Genomic DNA, 19,995 nt, shown 5'->3' with positions numbered 1-19,995 from the left:
AGGCTTGGTTTACCAATAGTGATTGACAGACACATGGCTTCTCTTATCACAGCCCTCGCCGCTTGCCCTGGGCCCACCCACACATCTGTCGCACACTAAGACACAGCTGCCCCGAACAGAGTCCAGCCAAGGACTCAGAGTTTTGTTCCATTAGAAAACCCTTCGTAAGCACCTAGGCAGCCCGGTAGTTTATGTCATTCCCTGTGGGAAATAAAAAACTTTCTCTTCAAAGTTTCCTTTCTTGTTAAGGAATAAATTTGCTGATAACTCTTTGGTAAGCCCTGTCCTATGCAGCTGTGAGACATGCTGTGCTTACATGCACGTAGTCCATTCTATGACCTTGTACTTTAACCAAGATATCTGTGCCGGATGTGCTCACAGGCATGTCCCAGCTCACAGCGTATGCCCTGTACCTGTTTAGAAAAGTTTGAAGTTGTCAGCCAATCAGGTTTTAGTTTAAATTGTATAGTCTGGCTCCAGCCAATGGAAATCAAACACAGCAGTAAGGACAACCCCAAATGTGTACAATGTCTGCTTTTCCTTTGTTCATTGTACTTTCGTGGCAAGATGGCTAGCAAGGGTACCCGTCCTGCAGTCCGGGAAGTAAAAGTTGCTTTTCTAAGAGATCCTCTGTCTCAGTGCTAATTTTTCTTCGTGGCACCAAGCATCTGTTTCCAACATTCTCAATCACCATGACAACCCGTCCCCGTTTTGCAGATAGGAAAGCTGTGGTTTAGTGTGGTGACATGACAAGCCCAGGCCCAGCATCCTGGTAAGCAGAGACACTGAGATTCGAAACGATGATTCCAAAGATCCAGAATGTTCTGGAAGCTACCTTGGCTCCTATATCCCTGAGGGCCAACTATCTCCCCTCCATGATAGGGACACGAACTGCAGACCTCCTCCTCCTGGCTTGCCATCTGAAACATGTATGTTATTGGTCCAAGAAGACAAACAAGGGCTTGAACAAGTGTGTCCACTCACACCCCCCCATCTCCTTTACTCCCAGGGGAGAGGCAGGGCCACCCAGTCACCTCCATCCAGCGGTGTGCTGGACTCTGAGATGAAGTCTAGGGATGCGAAGATGAAGAGGACTCTGCCCCTGGCCTCAAGGAGCGCACACTCAGGTCAGGGAGAGAAGAGGAAACCCGTAGTCCTCACATGGCAGGACAAAGCTGACTATAAAGACAGGGCCGGGCCCTCAGGGGCCAGAGGAAGGGGCTCTGTCTGGAGGCGGGGGGGTGGCCGTGCCTCAAGCTGACCCATTGGAACTCTCCGGGGCTCAGTTCTTCAAATGGGAGTCTTCCCTAATCTTCACGCCCATAGCATTGACCGGTGTTTACCGATCAAGTTGGCTGGGACAGTGCCAGTACAAGGGGAGACATAGATTAAGACCCAGAGGGGATGGAGGCCAAGGTGGGCATCCCAGGAAGCAGAAACGTTGGCACCAGGCAGCAGAGATTGAGCCAAAGAGCTATGGGAACGGTGTGGTTCCCATTCCTGACCCCTGGAAACTCTCCAGGGTCCTGACTGAGGCTGTGCCCCAGACAAAAATAACCCCGTGTGGAGAGGAGAGGCTTGGCTTGCTTTGCAGTGGGCAGACAGGGCTGCCCTCCTCCGAAGCAGAGCCTGAGACTGCGGGGGAGGACCTCTGCATGCTCACTCGTCCCCCTGGGAAGCAGACCAAGAATGCAGAACTTCTCAGGATCCCTGATGACTCCCTCAGGTTAGTCATACTACCATATATGAGCATTCCCAGCTGCAGGCGGCCAGGCTCAAGGAAGAGATGTCAGAAGACTCTGACGCTGGGCTGAGGTTGACAGCGCAGTATCAGCGTCATGGGGCGTCCCCCTGGTGTCTGCACGATGCTCTGCTTGTTTTGCTCCACACTTAGGCCACAGGAGGAGCAGGGACTCCCGAAGGCACGAAGTATGAACTGCTGCTGACGCAACTCTGCTGTGACCCCATGAGATGAACACCCCGTTCTGGTCTAAATCACTGGTAGGTGTCACACAGATGGTTATCAGTAGGGGGACTGGTAAACACAGTGTGCCTCGAATGCGGGGCAAGAGTGCGTGGTGGAATATTACACAGCGGGTAAAAGGGAGGGCTCGGGCCGTGCAAGCATCGGCATGAAGAAATCTCAGCGTAGTGTTGAGTTTCCAAAGCAAGCTGTAGAAGATGCTGCTGCTTCTGCTATCTGTGCATATTTTAAAACATGTAACTATTGTTTGTGTAATTCTAAAGTAATCAACACAGAGCACAGATCCATTTCAGGATGTTTAGCAAGTGACAGCTACACCGGGAAGGCAGCAGGGTACCAACAGCCAGGGGAAGGGTCACGTGGCTCCTCAGCACAGGGCAAAACCGCACGTCACATTACAAGCCAGTGTGGAAACAACGAGGTATAAACACAAAAACTTCTGGGGAAAGAGCCACAGACGCTACAGGTGTACGTTTCCTACCTTCACTAACACAGAGGAAAACTTTCATTCCCATTTGGGTGCTCGCTATGTACTAGCCTCCGAGGAACAGAGGTAAAAAGAGCAACAGGGGCCCTGGGCCGGGGGCCAGGAGCTGGGAGAGGAGAGAAGTCGGGCAGGGATAAAAAGAACACGTTTAATTGCTGCAGTAGAGACACTGGTACAGGCTGCTGAGAGTGGCTAGGATGGAAAGGGGGGCCCGACTCAAGAAACAGAAGAATCCAGAGGATCCCGGTAATTGGAAATGGAGGTGGGGGGTGAATGGACCCTTGTTGTGGCCTGAGACACAGAGGTGCAGGGTCTGAGAGCTGGGGCATGTGGGTGATTTCCCTGTGTGGACAGGGCGGGAAGAGGCGGGTGAGTCCCAAGGAGGGAGGGAGAACAGCCCTGCCCCCTGTACCATTCGAAGGTCGGCAGATGTAAGAGGAGAAGGGCGATGTGGCCAGGGGTGGACACACATGTATATGTACAGATAAACATGTATGTGTGTTTGCGTACATGTGTTTGTATAGGTATAACGGTGTGTATGTGTGCGTCATAAGACCAGCACTGAATTCAGAGAAAGTTCATGGTGGGGACGGACTCTGAAGCAGAGGATGAGAAGCAGGGAAGAGAAAGCGAGAGCCTTCGTCTCTACCTTTAATAGCTTATTCCATTCTTTTCTTGAGACAGGGTCTCGCTCTGTCACCCAGGCTAGAGTACAGTGGCACAATCACAGCTCACTGCAGCCTCGACTTCCTGGGCTCAAGTGATCCTCCCACCTGGGCCACCTGAGGAGCTGGGACTACAGGTGTGTGCCACCAGGCCCAGCTATTTTTTTGTTTATTTTTTGCAGAGATGGGGGCTTCACCATGTTGCTCAGGCTGGTCTTAAACTCCTGGGCTCAAGCAGTCACCTAGCTCAGCCTCCCAAAGGGCTGAGATTATAGGCAGGGGCCACTGCGCCTGGTCTTTATTTCTGTTTTTTAAATTTTAAGCAAACATGGCAAGATGCTGACATCTGTTCATGTTAGGTGACGAGGCGGAGTTGCCAGGAAGTGTGAGATGGCAGCCGCGGAAGCGTCTTCAGGACCTCCGTGGTAGGCCTATGCTTCGTACTTGGCTATTTTCTATTTTTTTTTAAGTATTACAGGCTGAGTATCCCCCCTCCAGAATGCTTGGGTCCGGAAGTGTTTCGGATTTTGGATTTTTCAGATTTTGGCATATTTGCAAGTTCATAATGAGATCTCTTAGGGACGAGACCCAGGCTAAACACGAAATTGGATTATGTTGGAGAGACCCCTTACACACAGCCGAAGGTAATTTCATCCAACACGTCAAAATAATCTGTGCACGGAATAAAGTTTTGCCTGTGTTTTGAGTGCAACCCATCACGTGAGGTCAGGTGTGGAATTTTCCACGTGGCTTCAGGGCAGTGCTCAAAAGTTTTGGATTTTGAAGCATTTCGGATTTTGGATTTTGACGTTAGGGAGGGCCAACCTGTGCTTATCAGAATAAAACAAAACGCCGAAGCGTGAAAACAGGAGACAAATGCTGTCTTCAAATGAGTCCTCTGGCACGTCCCCCTGAAACAGCGTGAGCAATCCCTAGAGATCCACCTTCGTTCTGGATGTTAAAGGGACTTCCATGGCTCAGAGGCTGGTCCTGCTCTAAGGATTCCAAAGAGAATTTATGAAGTCTCAGCTGGAGCTTGAGAGTTGGGAGAACCACGGGATTTAGGCAAACATCCACACTGGAAGAGAATAGAAGGAAAAAGAGAGAAGAACTGGGGGGTGGGGGGGGTAGGGTTCTCCAAGTGCCCTCGTGTGTCCTACAAAAGCCACCGACCTGGGCAAACTCAGGCCTGCCATGTTGGGTGGCTTGCTGAGTACTATTGGGTCTGAAAGTAGTTAGGCCTGACTTCAGCCCAGTGGGCCTGGGGGTGGGGGTCCCTGCTGGGCAGGGGACGAGGCGCCTCCAGATCTGGATGGCTCCTGCCCCATTCGGGCTGCAGAACACAGAAGACTTGAAGCAGCAAAGCAACCATAGGCCAGGCTCGGTGGCTCACGCCTGCAATCCCAGCACTTTGGGAGGGTGAGGCGGGTGGATCACCTGGGAAGCTCGACACCAGCCTGGCCAACATCGTGAAAACCCGTCTCTACTAAAAATACAAAATTGGTCGGGCGTGGTGGCACATGCCTGTAATCCCAGCTACTCAGGAGGCTGAGGCAGGAGAATCGCTTGAACCTGGGAGGCAGAGGTTTCGGTGAGCCAAGATTGCACCATTGCACTCCAGCCTGGGCAACAAGAGCAAAAATCCATCTCAAAGGAAAAAAAAACGGAAAAGTAATCATTAAAGGGCCAGCGCCTCGTTCCAGCCTGTACCCCCAGAGCCCAGTGCTGGGCCACAGGAACGAGCACACAGGAATGGACTGAGCTGTACTTCCCCGAAGTCACACATTGGATCCGTAATGCCCAGGACCTCCGAATGTGACGCATTTGGGGACGGGGCCTGTATGGAGGTGATGAAGGTCACGTGAAGGCACGAGGCTGGGCCCTAACCAAGCTGACTGGTGTTCTTACTAGAAGAGAGTAGGCCAGACTCATGGAGAGGACGATCGCCTAAGGACAGGGAGAAGACGCCATCTGCCAGCCACAGAGAGAGGCCCTGGGAGAAAGCAGCCCGGCCAGCACCTTGTTCTTAGACTTCTGGCTCCAGAACTGTGGGAAACCAAATTCCTATTGTTTAAACCTGCGGTACTTTGCTGTATCCGGCTTAGCAGACCCACACACATCAGATAACACATGGGTGGACAGGACTGCTTCCAAATATGCCCCTGGCTGTTACAAAGAAGGGGCAGGGAAGCCACAGGCAAGTTAGGAGGCCGAGGCCGGGGTCCTGGCCGGAACCTGGCCGTAAGCCATAAGCCAACCGCCTGAGGCCCAGTTCACAGGGGCAGTGCCCACAGCCCTGGCCCACACTGCCCATCCCACCCCCGCTGCCAAGACAGCTCAGTCCGAACCGGGGCTGAAGAACTTCTGCCCCTTTTCCACTGACAAGGAAAACTCTTTCCAGATGGGACAGACCTCCAAGGGCCCCAGGTCACCTGGGCTTGCCAATTCCAAGCCAGCAACCCTCAGGGTGAAGGGGGCCTCGGAGAAGACCTGCCCTTCGCCAGTGGCGGTGTGAGCGCCTGACCTCCGTGACCCCTCCCACCCTCCGTGACCTCCTCTTACCCTCCTGAATTTTCAGAGCGGGGCTCCATCACTCCCACTCTACAGATGAGGAGACTGAAGCCCCTGGAATTTTTTTTTCTTTCTTTGAGACAGAGTTTTGCTCTTGTTGCCCAGGCTGGAGTGCAATGGCACAATCTTGGCTTGCAGCAAACTCTGCCTCCTGGGTTCAAGTGATTCTCCTGCCTCAGCCTTCCAAGAGCTGGAGTTACAGGCATGTGCCACCAAGCCCAGCTAATTGTATTTTTAGTAAAGATGGGGTTTCTCCATGTTGGTCAGGCTGGTCTGGAACTCCCGACCTCAGGTGATCCGCCCGCCTCGGCCTCCCAAAGCGCTGGGATTACAGATGCAAGGCACCGCGGCTGAAGTCCATGGAATTTAAGGAAGCTGCACAGGGCGAGCGGCAAGTCTGGAGCGCAGATGCAGCTCTTCCAATCTCAGGGCCCACGTGTGCCCCGGCGTTGTGGCCTCCTTGCCTCCCCGGAGTGGGTTTCCCACTGGATTTGAAAATCCCAAGCCTCTCCCAACGCATGCAGGGGGAAGGGCTCTCCAAACAAAACAATCGAATTTTGCCCTCAAGTTTTCCACCCTCTTCTGCCTGTTGGGATGGCTGCTGGGCAGGGGAGCTGGGGTACAGACCTCCAGGGTCACGTGGTGCCTCTGCTGATGAGAAGGTACCAATGTGCCACCCCCCATGGCAGACAAAGGCCCTCGCATCATGGCGACATCCCACCAACGCAGACACGCCCACCCTCACTGGTGCTGCCCACTTGCCTTTGACCCAGCTGACCAACCTCTGACCTCGGGCAGATGGTTGCCCCCTGCAGAGCGCTCTCCAGCTGCCCTGGCCCACGCAGTTTTCCTAACATCCTGGAAGAGTTCACGCTTTGACTCCAGCTCTGCTCTCCTAACCCCGGTGCTCCCAGGTGGGGCCGAGTGCACACATCACTCCTAGAGACAAGCCCCTGCATCCTGTCTGCGGCCACTCACTGGTAACGAAATATGTGCTGGGGACCGAGGAACAAAACAGCAGAAAAGCTCTCTGGAAGATTTTGTTCTCTTTTGCCAGAGTTGCAAAACTGAGTCCACAAGACCACAAATCAGATAACGGCTCCAAGTTCTCAGGAGAACTCACCAGATTTCAGCACGCAGCAGAGGCTGGGACGGGAATGGACAGAGCTTTCAGGTCCCAGGGTCAATTGTGAAACCCATGCCTGGCAGATCAAGGCGGCGGGAGCCAAACTCCTCCAGCATCGCCCAGAGCCTTGAGATGCATTTGGACTCTACCAGGGAGGTGGCTGTTTTCAGTCCCATTTTACAGAAAGTGCGACTGAGTCCAGGAGACTGCCATTTAGGAGAATGTGTGGCTACAGTAGGACCAAGACTTGAAATCAAGCTTTCCACAAGTTTGGGGGACTTTCAACACAGCTTGTTTGCACTACGAGCTCTCCACCTGCACCCCTCTACCCTGGCCAAAGCTTGGTGGACATTTAGGGGATCAGCAAACCATGTGTCCAGGTCTAGCGAGGAGTCTCCCTGATGGTTATGTCTTGGGCGCCATCATGCTCCACACTCAGAAGTGAGTGAGGGGGAGGGAGCTGGGCTGAGGCTCATTGCGTCACTGTCCCGGGCTGTGAGTGCTTTGTGTTTAGGAGAATCTGCCAGAAAGATGAATCTTGGGACTTAGCCTGTCAGCCGTCGGCTCCCAGCCTGTGCCAACTCCTGCTTCTGCACACACTGTTCCCACAGCTCATCCCATGACCCCGACGTGCCCCCCTCCTTCACTGGCCCAGGCCAGGGAGGTGAATTCCTGCTCATCGCTAAGACTCAGCCCAAGGATCACGGCTTCCTAGACGCTTCCAGCTAATCAGGCCGCAGACCTGTGCATCTTGTTCTCCGGCCGAAGCGCTGATGTCTAACTCAGTGTTCGATAAATATTTATGGGATGACTGTGTGGCCTGTCCTCCTCCCAGCTAGGTCAGAGAAACCATATAAGGACTACGTCTGATTCGGGCTGCCTCTTTAGTGACTGCAGCATGGGCTCTTGGGGAAGAGAGACCTGGGTTCAATTCCTGAACTTGCCCCTCACTGCCCCTTGACCTTGCCCAAGCCTATGTGGTCTTGGACACAGCACTGAGCTTCTGAGTTCGTGTCTGTAAGGTGGAGCGGAGCGACAGCCCCTGTGGCTGTGAGGAAGGAGCAAGGTCCTGCACGTCGGTCCCCAGTCAGTGCACTGCCTGCTGTAATAATGAGGATGTGCCAGAGCCTCCAAAAACGCATCATGTGGAGGGATCTTAGAAAGCGGGAGTGAATAATGTAGAATGTGACAAAGAGACAATTCTCTTAATATTATTTCAAAGCCCACCTTTGCCTTAACAAAATCCAGTGTATAAAAATCCGGCCGGGCACGGTGGCTCGCGCCCGTAAATCCAGCACTTAGGGAGGCCAGGTGGGCAGATTCACAGTGTGAAGTCACTGAACACGGAGTTTCTAGAAAGATCCAGAAGCACGCGGTCACACAGTCTTTCCATCGCGCAGCTCCCGTAGACAGACGCCGATAATCTCAAGAGCAGAGATCACGGTTAAGTGCAGAAAGAAAGTCACAAGTGATAGTTTTCAGTACGACGTCCATTTTAAATATGACTTTTTTTTTAAGATGGAGTCTCACTCTGTCGCCCAGGCTGGAGTGCAATGGCGCAATCTCGGCTCACCACAACCTCCACCTCCTGGGTTCAGGCAATTCTCCCGCCTCAGCCTCCTGAGTAGCTGGGATTACAGGCACACGCCACCATGCCCAGCTAATTTTTTGTATTTTTAGTGGAGACGGGGTTTCACCATGTTGACCAGGATGGTCTCGATCTCTTGACCTCGTGATCCACCCGCCTCGGCCTCCCAAAATCCTGGGATTACAGGCTTGAGCCACCACGCCCAGCCGACTTTTTTTTTAAGATGGAGTCTCACTCTGTCGCCCAGCCTGGAGTGCAATGCTGCAATCTTGCTGCATCCCAACCTCCCCTGCCTGGATTCAAGCAATTCTCCTATCTCAACCTCCTGAGTAGCTGGGACTACAGGCTTGTGCCACCAAACCTCGCTAATTTTTGTATTTTTAGTAGAGACGGGGTTTCACCATATTGGTTAGGCTGGTCTCGAACTCCTGACCTCAGGTGCTCCACCTGCCTCGGCCTCCCAGAGTACTGGGATTACAGATGTGAGCCACCATGCCCGGACTTTAAATATGACCTAACTAAGTTTTTATAACCTAATGTTTAATGATGGTTGTGTTTAATTGGTTCACAATCCTTCTGAACTCTTATTTTTTACTGATTTTTATTTATTTTTTTGTTTTGAGGCAGGGTCTCACTGTTACCCAGGCTGGAGTGCAGTAGTGCAATCACGGCTCACTGCAGCCTCAAACTCCCAGGCCCCCCGAGTTGCTGGGGCTACGGGTGTGCACCACCAGGCACAGCTAATTTTTTGTTTATAGTACAGAAGGGGTTTCACTCTGTTGCCCGGGCCAGTCTCAAACTCCCGAGCTCAAGTGATCCTCCCACCTCGGCCTCAGAAACTGTGGGGATTCCCGGTGGGAGCCACGATACTGGTCCTGAAAATGTAACTCTCAGCTCTCAAGAGCTGCTATGAGCCGGTCCAAGCTGGCTGCAGTTCACCGCCGGCCGGCACTGAGCCTCGTTCAATCAGCTTTGTGCCCTCAACAAATGTCCATCACCAAACCCCCCACGCCAACGCTGGGTAAGGAAGGGACTGCCACAGGCGTGGCCGGGGGTCTCTACTCCTGCACTGCACATATCATGTGGTCCACGAACTGGTAAGGTCAATTCGACAACAGCCCTCTTTTACAGATCAGGAAACCAAGGCTCAAAAAGCATAAGCAGCTTGGCTGTGGTCATACAGAGGGCCTGAGGACAGTCACTCATTCACCACACGCTGGTTCATGCAGCGACTCTCCAAAAAATATGGACAGTCCTGACCGGTGACCCCACACCCCTCAGCTGAGGCCCACGGTTCACGGAATAGTAGCTGACCCCAAAAGGCTGGGGGCCGGGTGTTCTCTAGGTTCTACTCTTCCTCGGAAGTAGCTAAGGAGAACTCAGACCTGAGCAGGAGGCCCAGGGCAGATCAGAGTCATATCCACAAGCCACCCAGAAATTCTAGGAATGAAGTGGTGGCTGGAAGGAGGGGTACTCTATTCCCCCCGCCTGCATCTCTGGCAGATCCTGGGACTGGGCAGGACATCCCATTAGAAGCGCCTGGGTAAGCACCACACAGTGAGCGGGGCCCTCTCCCCTCCTCACTGCAGCCTGGTGGTTTTCCTTAAACCCTTTCTTGGCAGGATTAGGGCCAGACCCAAGGGTGGCCACAGCCCAGCTCCAGCTCCTCCCGCAGCTGCTGCCTGCACCACTCTGAAGTCCCCATATCCCCAGGACGACCAACGGTCCACTCAGCTTAAAGGCGACAGCAGCCCCACAGGCACCTTCTCTCCTCCTGTCCCCTCAACAAAAGATATATTCTTATGGGGTTTCTGAGACAGTACGTCTGGATGCTTAATGGAGCAGATACAATCTAAACAACGCTTTCCATGGTTTACATACTATGCTAAGAATATACAAAATTTTGGACAAAAAGAAAACAGTCATTCAACAAACTCTTATTTAAAACTGAAAAGCAGGTGCATTGGATGCAAGCCAAGATGATACATAAGAAAAGTCACTTTGGCCGGGCCTGGGCACTCATACCTGTAATCCCAGCACTTTGGGAGACTGAGGCGGGCGGATCACCTGAGGTCGGGAGTTTGAGACCAGCCTGACCAACATGGAGAAACCCTGTCTCTACTAAAAATACAAAATTAGATAGGCGTGGTGGTGTGTGCCTGTAATCCCAAACTACTCGGGAGGTTGAGGCAGGAAATTCACTTGAACCTGGGAGGCGGAGGGTGCAGTGAGCCAAAACTCTGTCTCAAAAAAAAAAAAAGTGACTTTTCTTTTTTTTTTTTTTAAGACGGGGTTTTGCCATGTGCCATGTTGGCCAGGCTGGTCTCAAACTCCTGACCTCAGATGATCCACCTGCCTCAGACTCCCACAGTGCTGGGATTACAGGCGTGAGCCAAGAAAAGTCACTTTTAAGGGACCAGGTAATAAATACATTCTTTAAAAACCAAGGACATAACTCCTGGGACTTCTTTCTCGTTCTTACAGATGTGTGCATGTTTCACCAGAAACAATGTTCCCAGAAAAGCTTTAAAAGATAAACAGCAGGATCCCTCCCTCTCTGAAGAGAAAGGAATTATGGCTTCCCAGAAAGCAATGCGGAAAGGCATAGAGAAGAATGGCAACCCTGGGTTCGAATTCCGCCTCCCCTGCATGCAGCTGAGCACACCTCAACTTCCTAAGCCTCTAATTCCTCACTCATGGTGAGGCCCTGAGTTTCTTCCATGGCTGGGGAGGGAGGGGGCAACGATCACCCAGGATTATGTTTAGAAACAGCCCAGTGACAAAGTCCCAGGAACTTAATGGTATTTAATGATTTTCCTTCCCTTCTCCTCCTGAGTGAATTCAGGGCCCCAGATCATCTCTGCGCCAGGCTCCCGGGCTAGCAGCCTGGGCCTGTCTCCCTGCCTGAGAAGCATGATTCACTGACGGATGGCATCCTCGAAGGTGAGTCAGGAGCCGGCTGCGGAACCTCCCCATCGCTCTGCAAGTGAACCAGACCAAGTCTGCCCTCAGGACTGGGAGGAGACAGACAGCAGACAGGAAACATGGCAGTGGACAGGTAAATACAGAAGGTGTGAGCAGGCTAGCCCAGGAAACGGTTGGCAAAGATGGTCAGAGGAGAGGGCAGAGCCACTCTGGTTGGGGTAGACAGCAAGTTCCCGCTGAGCTCTTAGAGAAAGGGCACTGTAGGCTGGGCACCGTGGCTCACACCTGTGATGCCAGCACTTCGGGAGGCCGAGGCAGGTGGATCACCTGAGGTCAGAAGTTCAAGACCAGCCTGGCCAACATAGTGAAACCCCATCTCTACTAAAAATACAAAAATTAGCTGGGCATGGTGGCACACGCCTGTAGTCCCAGCTACTTGGCAGGCTGTGGCAGGTGACTTGCTTGAACCTGGGAGGTAGAGGCTGCAGTGAGCTGAGATTATACCACTTCACTCCAGCCTGGGCAACAGAGTGAGACTCTGTCTCAAAAAAAAAAAAAAATGAAAGGGCACTGCCTGGTCACAGTTGAGGCGTGACCGAGGATGGGCAAAAAGCCTGTGAAGCTGGGGAGGAATGGGGTCACGGAGGCAGCCAGGGCCAGGTGGCGAGGGGCCCTGAAGGCCACAGTGAGGACTCTGGGTTTTATTCAAAATGCAGAGGGCCCTGGAGGGAAGGAGGGAAGGCGGTGACAGGGTCTGATTTCTGTCGTGAAAACCCTGTATCACATAACAGCACAGACAAACCCCGCCGACGCGACATTAAACAGACGGGGCCAGACTGTGGCGATTCAACACGCATGGTTTCATTTAGGTCAAGTCCAAACCAGGCCAGACCAGCCCGCACCCTTAGAAGTCCGGAAACGGCTCCGCTTCCGGGGCAGGGAGAGGGGCCTGAGGGCTTTCTGGGGGCCAGCCAGGCTCTGCAGTGACCAGGTGACGGCGCTTTGTGAAAATCGTCTGAGGGGACAGGGACAGCTGTGCCCTCCTCCGTGGTATGTTAAGCATCAACAAAAAATTAACGACAACAAAAAAATGGATGTTGCTCTGACCTGTTTGAAGACAATGAAGAGGGCGGGAGTGGCCCAGGGAGAACACGGCACTATGTGGAAGGGGCTTTCCCTCGGGGGTCTCAGCCATGAAACTGGCCTGGCGCCCCGGCTCAGCAGCCTTCAAAGGGAACTGCGATGTGTCAGAGCCCAGATAAAGTCCGGCCAGCGGCGGGGCCTCCCACACGGACCAGCGCGAGACTCTTCCCAGACAGGGCCCAGTTCATCCCATGTCTGAGAGGGCACTTTGTCCTGCGATGCCAAGGCCCCGCTGAAAATACCTCCTAGTCCCAGAACGGCCCCAGCCTCGCAGGCCCTGAGGAGTAAACAGTGTCTTCAGCGTCAGGGCTGCCCTCCCGGGGAGAACAGGCTGGCTGTGTGGGGACCAGGCCTGGGGTGGGAGGAGGGGCGGCAGGGACGATGGGTACACAGCACAGAGGTGCCGTCAATGCCCTTGAGGAAACAACCCACCCTTCAGGGGTTATAAATAAACGTGCGTGGCTCGCTGTCCCCAGGCATACGGGGGCATGAAATGCGCTCCGAAGAAAGGGTCTGGAATCCTCAGGACACTGGCTCAGGCCCCGGAGCACTGGCGAGTCGCAGCCTCAGCCCAGAGTGCCAGCGGGCTGAGTGTTCTTCCGGAAGAAAGCCTTCTAAATATGCCAACCACCTGTGCTCACGGGGCCCCCTCATTCTGGAGGGAGGTGGTCTTTCAGCTCCCGGGTCCCACCAGGCCCTACAACCAGAACCGTCCACACAGCTCCACACTGACCCCAGGGCCCCAGTGGGGCCCTCCCCGCCCCACCTTTGTGCCAGGACCCGGGGCATGCCTTCCTTAGCTTTCTAGGGCAGTAGCCCCCACACATGAGGCTGGGCAGAAAGGGCTGGATGCTTTGTTACAGCAGGCTGCCAGCCCCGCCCCACAGCTTCTGACCCAGGCGGTCCCCCGTGGAACCTGAAAACCTGCATTTCTAGGAGGACGAAGGCTCTGCTGCTGCCGGGCCAGGAACCCCACTTTTTATTTATTTATTTTGAGACAAGGCCTCACTCTGCTGTCCAGGCTGGAGTGCAGTGACGTGAATACTGCTCACTGCAGCCTCAACCTCCTCAAGTTTCTTACCTCCCAAGAAGCTGGAATTACAGGTGTGCACCACCACGCCTCGCTCAGTTTTTTCTTTTATTTAATTAGTTTATTTATTTATTTTTTGAGACGGAGTTTCGCTCTTGTTACCCAGGCTGGAGTGCAATGGCGCGATCTCGGCTCACCACAACCTCCGCCTCCTGGGTTCAGGCAATTCTCCTGCCTCAGCCTCCTGAGTAGCTGGGATTACAGGCACGCGCCACTGTGCCCAGCTAATTTTTTGTATTTTTAGTAGACAGGGTTTCACCATGTTGACCAGGATGGTCTCGATCTCTTGACCTTGTGATCCACCCGCCTCGGCCTCCCAAAGTGCTGGGATTACAGGCTTGAGCCACCATGCCCGGCCTAATTAGTTTATTTTTATTTATTTATTTGAGATAGAGTGTCGCTCTGTCACCCAGGCTGGAGTGCAGTGGCATGATCTTAGCTCACTGCAACCGCTGCCTCCCAGGCTCAAGTGGTTCTCCTGCCTCAGCCTCTCAAGTAGCTGGGTTTACAGGCGTGCACCACCACGCCCAGCTAATTTTTGTATTTTCAGTAGAAACAAGGTTTTGCCATGTTGGCCAGGCTGGTCTTGAACTCCTGTCCTCAAGAGATCTGCCCGCCTTGGCCTCCAAAGTGCTGGGATTATAGGAGTGCCACCATGCCCGGCATTTTTTCCTTCAGTTTAGAAACATTAGACACATTGAGAGGACAAAGGGTAATTATTAAATTTGTTGTAGAGACAACTGGTAGTGACCCTGCCTCCCCTATTTTTTTGAATAGGGCCCAGGCAGTGCTCCCACCTGGGCCTCCCAAAGGATTAAGGTTACAGGTGTGAGCCACGGTGCTCAGCTATAGGCCCCCACTGGGAAGCACTTCTCTAAATTATAACAGCTTCTCAGTTCTCCTTCCCCACCTTGACCCAGCAGCTCCCAAACCCCGTCCTTCGAATCCTCCCTTCCCAACTTTGTCTACCTTCATGCTGTCTTCCAGTACGAGTACATATTTTGTATTTTATTTAACTTGGCTTGTGTTTTGGGCACCAAGAAATGTAAAAAGGTAACTTTCTATCACTTCCACTGGCAGGGAACCTGATCGCTGGCACTGCGAACAGAAGGCAAGAGCGAAATTAAACACGAGGAATGTAGAAATCGGTTATTTCCTCCCAGCCAGGCGCGGCTACCAGCCAAAGGGCTTTGTTGTAGAGGGTGCTTGCTCTTTGTTGTGAAAAGAGACCGGGGGTGGGAGAGGTGTTAGGGACGCCCCTCCACACCCCCGTGACTTTCACCTTGCCATAAGCAGCAGCAGGACCGAAGGAACAGAGAATGGAAAGAACACCTCTCGGATTGGGGAGGTTTGCTGCTGAATCTGTGCACGTGCTCAGTTGCCTTGGGGACCTCTAGGTATGGGCTCTGCACACTTTGGGGCACACAGTTCATTCTAAAGCGAGCTCTTCTCAAGTGCAATGCCACCGTGCTACCCTCTGTTCATCTCGATGGTGCCCACGAAGTGGTACAGCTCATCACAACACCTGCAGGCCAGACCCTTGCCGCCCTGAGCCCGACGCGTAGACTTCGGGCACAGCAAACTTCCTGTCATTCTCCAAGAGTCCCGGGCCTGTCTCCACCTTCAGGCTTTGGCACACACACGGCGCCTCTGCCTGGTGCACCCTCGCCAGCTCCCGACCCACCTACTCTCATCTTCAAAACCCTGCCTCTTGCCTCTAGGAGTTACCAGGCTGCTCTCAAGTCAGACTCAGAAGATGCCAACTCCATGCCAGCTCCCCAGTCCTATGGGTCTTGGGTTGAGTTTTTTCCCCTTTCAAAAAAATTGGGGGGCAGGTCTACTACCAGATCACTTGATTACAAGCAAAATAGGAGCATGACTTTTTTCCTGGAATGTTGCCATTCTTCTCTCAAAATAAAATACGTTCCAGGAATTGGGATTGAAAATGTGGGATTTCATAATTTGTAATTTTTAAAACGATGGTCCGGAGATTGCGCAATCCTCATCAGGACGTTTTTTCCCTCTGACTCTGTGGTTTTTGTCTAAGCTGACGCAGCACTCCAGACAATCAAAGATAAATCTCTCTCGGCTGGACCATGATGTCCTCGCAGCCTTGAAAGAGGGACACCTGGGTAGAAGGCAGGGCTCCCCCAGGGTGACGTCTCAGGATTCCCTGCCTGCTGCTGCTAGGACCAGGGTGGCATGTCAACACTGCCCACAAATGCCAAATGCCAGGCTTCCCTGCGCCCACGGAGAAGGCCAGCCACGCATTCTGGAGTGACACAGCCTGAGGTGATGCTTCAAGAAGGGAGTCAAAACAGAGGCCACCGTCTCCTCAATGAGTCAAACAGAAAGTTCCCATGTGACCCAGCAGTTCTCTCCCAGGTAAACACCCGAGAGATATGAAAACATACACCCACGGGATACCTTGTACACAAATGTTCACGCAGAAACCTTCAGCCAAAGGTAGAAACAGCAGCCCAGGTTTCCTTCAGTGGAAGAATGGATAGACAAAATGTGGTCTATTAATACAATGGAATATCACTTAGCCATAAAAAGGAATGAAGTCTAACACGAATTACAACATGGATGAACCCTGAAACCATGCTGCTGAGTGAGAGAAGCCAGACACAAAAGGCCACACGTTGTATGAGCCTATTTATATGAAATGTTCAGAATAAGCAAGTTGATAGAGACAGAAAGGAGATTAGTGGCTGCCAGAGGGGCTGAAGGGAGGAGAATGGGGAGTGACGCCCAGAGAGAACGGGGTTTCCTTACGGGATGATGAAATGTTCTGGAAGGAGCGGGGGTAGTTGCACAATGCTGCAGTGTCCTAAATGCCACTGAACTGTACACTTCGAAATGGGTTAAATGGTAAATTCTATGTTTATGTGTATTTTTACCACAATACATTTTTTTCAGGGAAAAGAAAAAAAGAACATGTTCCGTCCTATCAGCCACCACCCAGATCTTCCTGTCCCTTGCCTGTCCCAGAACTAGGCGTGCTCTATTTAAGACTTTACAAGGTGCTCTGGGTTCCCGTCCCATGAAGGTCTGAGTATCTGTTCCGCTCAATGAACTGAAGACCAAGTGAAATAAATTATGCCCAGATTGAATTTTCCTTTCTTGACAAGTCATCAGCCCCTTTGAGGAATCCTGGGTTTGCACATCTGGGACTGATCAAAAACCAGTGCGTTTGCAACAAAAAAGAAAGAGAGAGAAAGAAAGAAAGAGAGAGAGAGAGAAGGAGAGAGAGAGAGAGAAAGAGAAGGAGAGAGAGAGAGAGAAAGAAAGAAAGCAAGAAAGAAGAAAGAAAGAAAGAAAGAAAGAAAGAAAGAAAGAAAGAAAGAAAGAAAGAAAGAAAGAAAAGAAAAGAAAGAAAGAGCGAGCCTCCTGGGTCAGGCACAGGCAGACATGCAGGCACCTCCCACACACAGCAAATGACGCCGGTGACAGAGGAATGAAAAGTTCCAGTTCCCACAGGCCAAAGAGGTCAGTGCTCTGCCTCCAAAAACTTTCAAATGCAGCCTACAAAGGGCCAGATACTTAACTTGGGGTCTTTGGAGGGATGAAGTGCAGGGGCTTTAAGGGACCTAGAGGTCTTCTTCCCTCGCTCAGGCCTTCCCAGTCAAGCCAACTCTCCTCTCCAGGCCGGAGGGAGGACTCTGGGAGCCACCACTGATCTGGGCTCTCAGACAGGGTTCTCAGGGCATTGGTACCCATACCTGCCAGCAGGGTTGAGCCCAAGCCCAGGGTCAATTTATCCCCTTCCAGCCTCACCCCAGTCGGAACCAGAGACCCAGATCCCTGCCAACGTTAAAAAAGCCCCACATGGCACGAGAAGCCTAGTAGCCAGCTCTGCCGTGACAGCTATGTGGCCGGTGATTAGATGGGCACCTCCCCCTAGAATCTGGCACAGGGCCCAGCCAGGACGGCAGCTGTACCCACCCTGGCTGTGTCATGTTGGGCACACACCTTAGTAATTCTGAGCCTCGACTTACTCCTTGTAAAAAGCACCCAGCTCATAGAACAGGCAGTGAGCTCTTCCATGGCACCCCTGCGCATGTCTGGTCTGTAGCAAGCACCATATAAATGTCAGCTGCTTGTATGATTACAAACGGTGTTATTACTATTCCTGCTCTTACACCTTAAGAGACTCTGCAAAAATCAAAATCGCCTTCTTGGTTTCTCCTCCCTGGGTACATGGTCCAGCAGTTTCACCTGGACCTCCTCTAAGATGAAACGTGTGTGTTTCAGGTCAGGTGAAGGTCAGGTTCACATGTGGAGGTGGCAGTGGGCAGACAAGTGTCTCAAAGAAAGCAGTGTCAAGAGTACAGATGGGACCCCCGGGGGGGCGACAGCATTCCATATCAGCGGGGGAACCTTAGGTAGGCACTTCACCTTGCTGAGCCTCAGTTTCCTCAGCTGTGAAGTGGGCATCAAGAGGCCTACCGCCCAGGGGTGTTGCAGCGATGACAGGAGAGGTAAAGTGAATGGGCAACACCCACACCTGCTCCTTCTCCTGAGTGGAAACAGCCAGAACAGGGGCAGAAGCAGAAAATCAGGTGCATGCAACCTGGACCCAGGATCCCTGGGACCAGACAGCGGACAGTCACAACTCATGGCCTCAGTCTACCGGAGAGGGCCACGCCCCAGTCCTGTTCTGCAGGCTCTCTTCACCATCACACTCCACACCCGGGATGGGGAAAGCAGGCTTACCCCATTCTACCAGGGCAAGGGGTCCAAAGGCCAAAAGAGGAAACTCACAGCCCCACTCTTAGCTGCAAGGCAAGCCAGGCATTGCACAGGTTCCCAGATGCTTCTCTCAGCCAGAGCAGCAACTCGCATTTTGGCTGAGAGACGCCCAATTCAAGTTGGACTGCGAGGAGCAGGCATCAGCAAAGTCTGCCCTGGCTTGTCCACCAGCCCAGCCTTAGCAAGGGAGGCTCTGGGTCTGCACCACGTGAGGCACCAGCCCTGGCTCTGTGGGATGGCTGATCTCCCCCACACTCCAGAGCGAGCCCCCAGCTTCCAGAGTAACTCTCCCCACGCAGGAGTTATGCGGGTGCGCACTCTGGCTAAAGAGACCCAGAAACGTGTCCCCCCAAACTGCAGAACCGTGACATGGCCCCACGTCTCTACACATCCATTTGAAGCTCTGGAGACAGGCAGAGCTGGGTTCCAGCCTGACCCTCAGCATCTTCATCTGAAATATGGTAAGGCTACCTTGCAAATGAAATCATAGAGGGGCGTGACCCTCTAAACTGCAGCGCTGCGTGCACATGCCACGGGGTCACCCTGGCTCTCCTGCCACGAGTAGGACACATTCTAATGTCTGCCCTAGCCTTGTCATCAGCTTTCCAGTTACTGACACCCCCTGCAAACACAGGAATGCAACAAATGCTAGTGAACCGCACAAGGAAGGCAAGAGAGTAAACAGCCTCCTAGGAGAAGGGGTCTGCACCCATATCATTGTTGAATCCCGGCTCCCCGGCGTCCTGGCTGTAAGGTCCTGGGCAAATGAGTTGTTCTCCCTGAGCCTCAGTTTCTCCATCTGCAAAAGGGCATGCCGCAAAGCTAGGTTCCGCAGTGCAAGCAGAGCACTCAGCGTGGTGCCCACACACAGTCAGCCCTGCGAGGTGGCATCTGCTCTAGTTACTCCAGCTTCTCTGAAGGGTAATAGTTTGCAAAAGGGAGAGGGGCACGGAAGTCACACTTACTCCTCAGGGCTCCAATTACCAGCTCGCTGGCGTCTCCCGCGTCGAGCAGCGGTAGCGGCGCCGACAGCACGGGCAGGGCAGGCACAGCGGGCACAGCGGGCAGACAGCTCAACACGGACAGCTGGATACGCCCAGGGATGCGAGTGGGTGCCGGGGTTCAGCGCACGGCCTCTTGTAGGCTGCCAGGAGTCCCCGAGGCCACGCCCCCAGGTGGCCGGCAGCGCTGATAGGACAGAGCAGCTCCGGCCCTGCCCCCCCGGCCACGCCCCACAGGCTCCACGGGCTGAAAGGAGGCGGGGGCGAGGCGCGGGCGCCGGGTGGGCGAGCAGGGCGGGGCCGCTCGCCTCCTGGGCCGGCTGGGGACAGGGACGCCCTCAGCTTCATTGGCCACACAAGTGTAGCTTTCACTGAGCGCTTGCTTTGTGCCTGGCGCGGTGCCAAGCACTTTCCACCAGGGGCTTGCAAATTTACCAAATCCCAGCTCTCTACAGCTCAACTGGAAAATGGGACTTGAGAGGCGACCTCCCAGGATTTTAGCAAATGAAATCCGCAAGGGCTGGGCGCTGTGAACTGTGGCGCCCTGCAGAGTACACGGTTGCTGAGTTGACTCCCGCCCTCTACACGTGCTTCGAAAACTGACCCACACTCTTCCCAATTTGCAGAGGAAGAAAGGAAGGCTTACCACAGGATGGGGGC

The 19,995-nt window shown here is 53.2% G+C and overlaps 1 protein-coding gene across 2 annotated transcripts in view; it reads right to left on the bottom strand.

Moving 5' to 3' along the window:
- CRISPLD2 (cysteine rich secretory protein LCCL domain containing 2) overlaps positions 1-19,444 on the bottom strand; it is a 124,582-nt gene extending 105,138 nt beyond the window's left edge. For both annotated transcript variants that reach the window (XR_013530240.1, XM_035281684.3), the window contains exon 1: positions 19,300-19,444. The gene's annotated coding sequence lies outside the window, so the exon portion shown is untranslated. The remainder of the gene's footprint in view (positions 1-19,299) is intronic.
- Positions 19,445-19,995: the final 551 nt, after the last annotated feature.

The sequence above is a fragment of the Callithrix jacchus genome, chromosome 20 (assembly GCF_049354715.1).
Source record: "Callithrix jacchus isolate 240 chromosome 20, calJac240_pri, whole genome shotgun sequence".
Classification (NCBI taxonomy): domain Eukaryota; kingdom Metazoa; phylum Chordata; class Mammalia; order Primates; family Cebidae; genus Callithrix; species Callithrix jacchus.
This window is presented reverse-complemented; position numbering and strand designations above follow the sequence as displayed.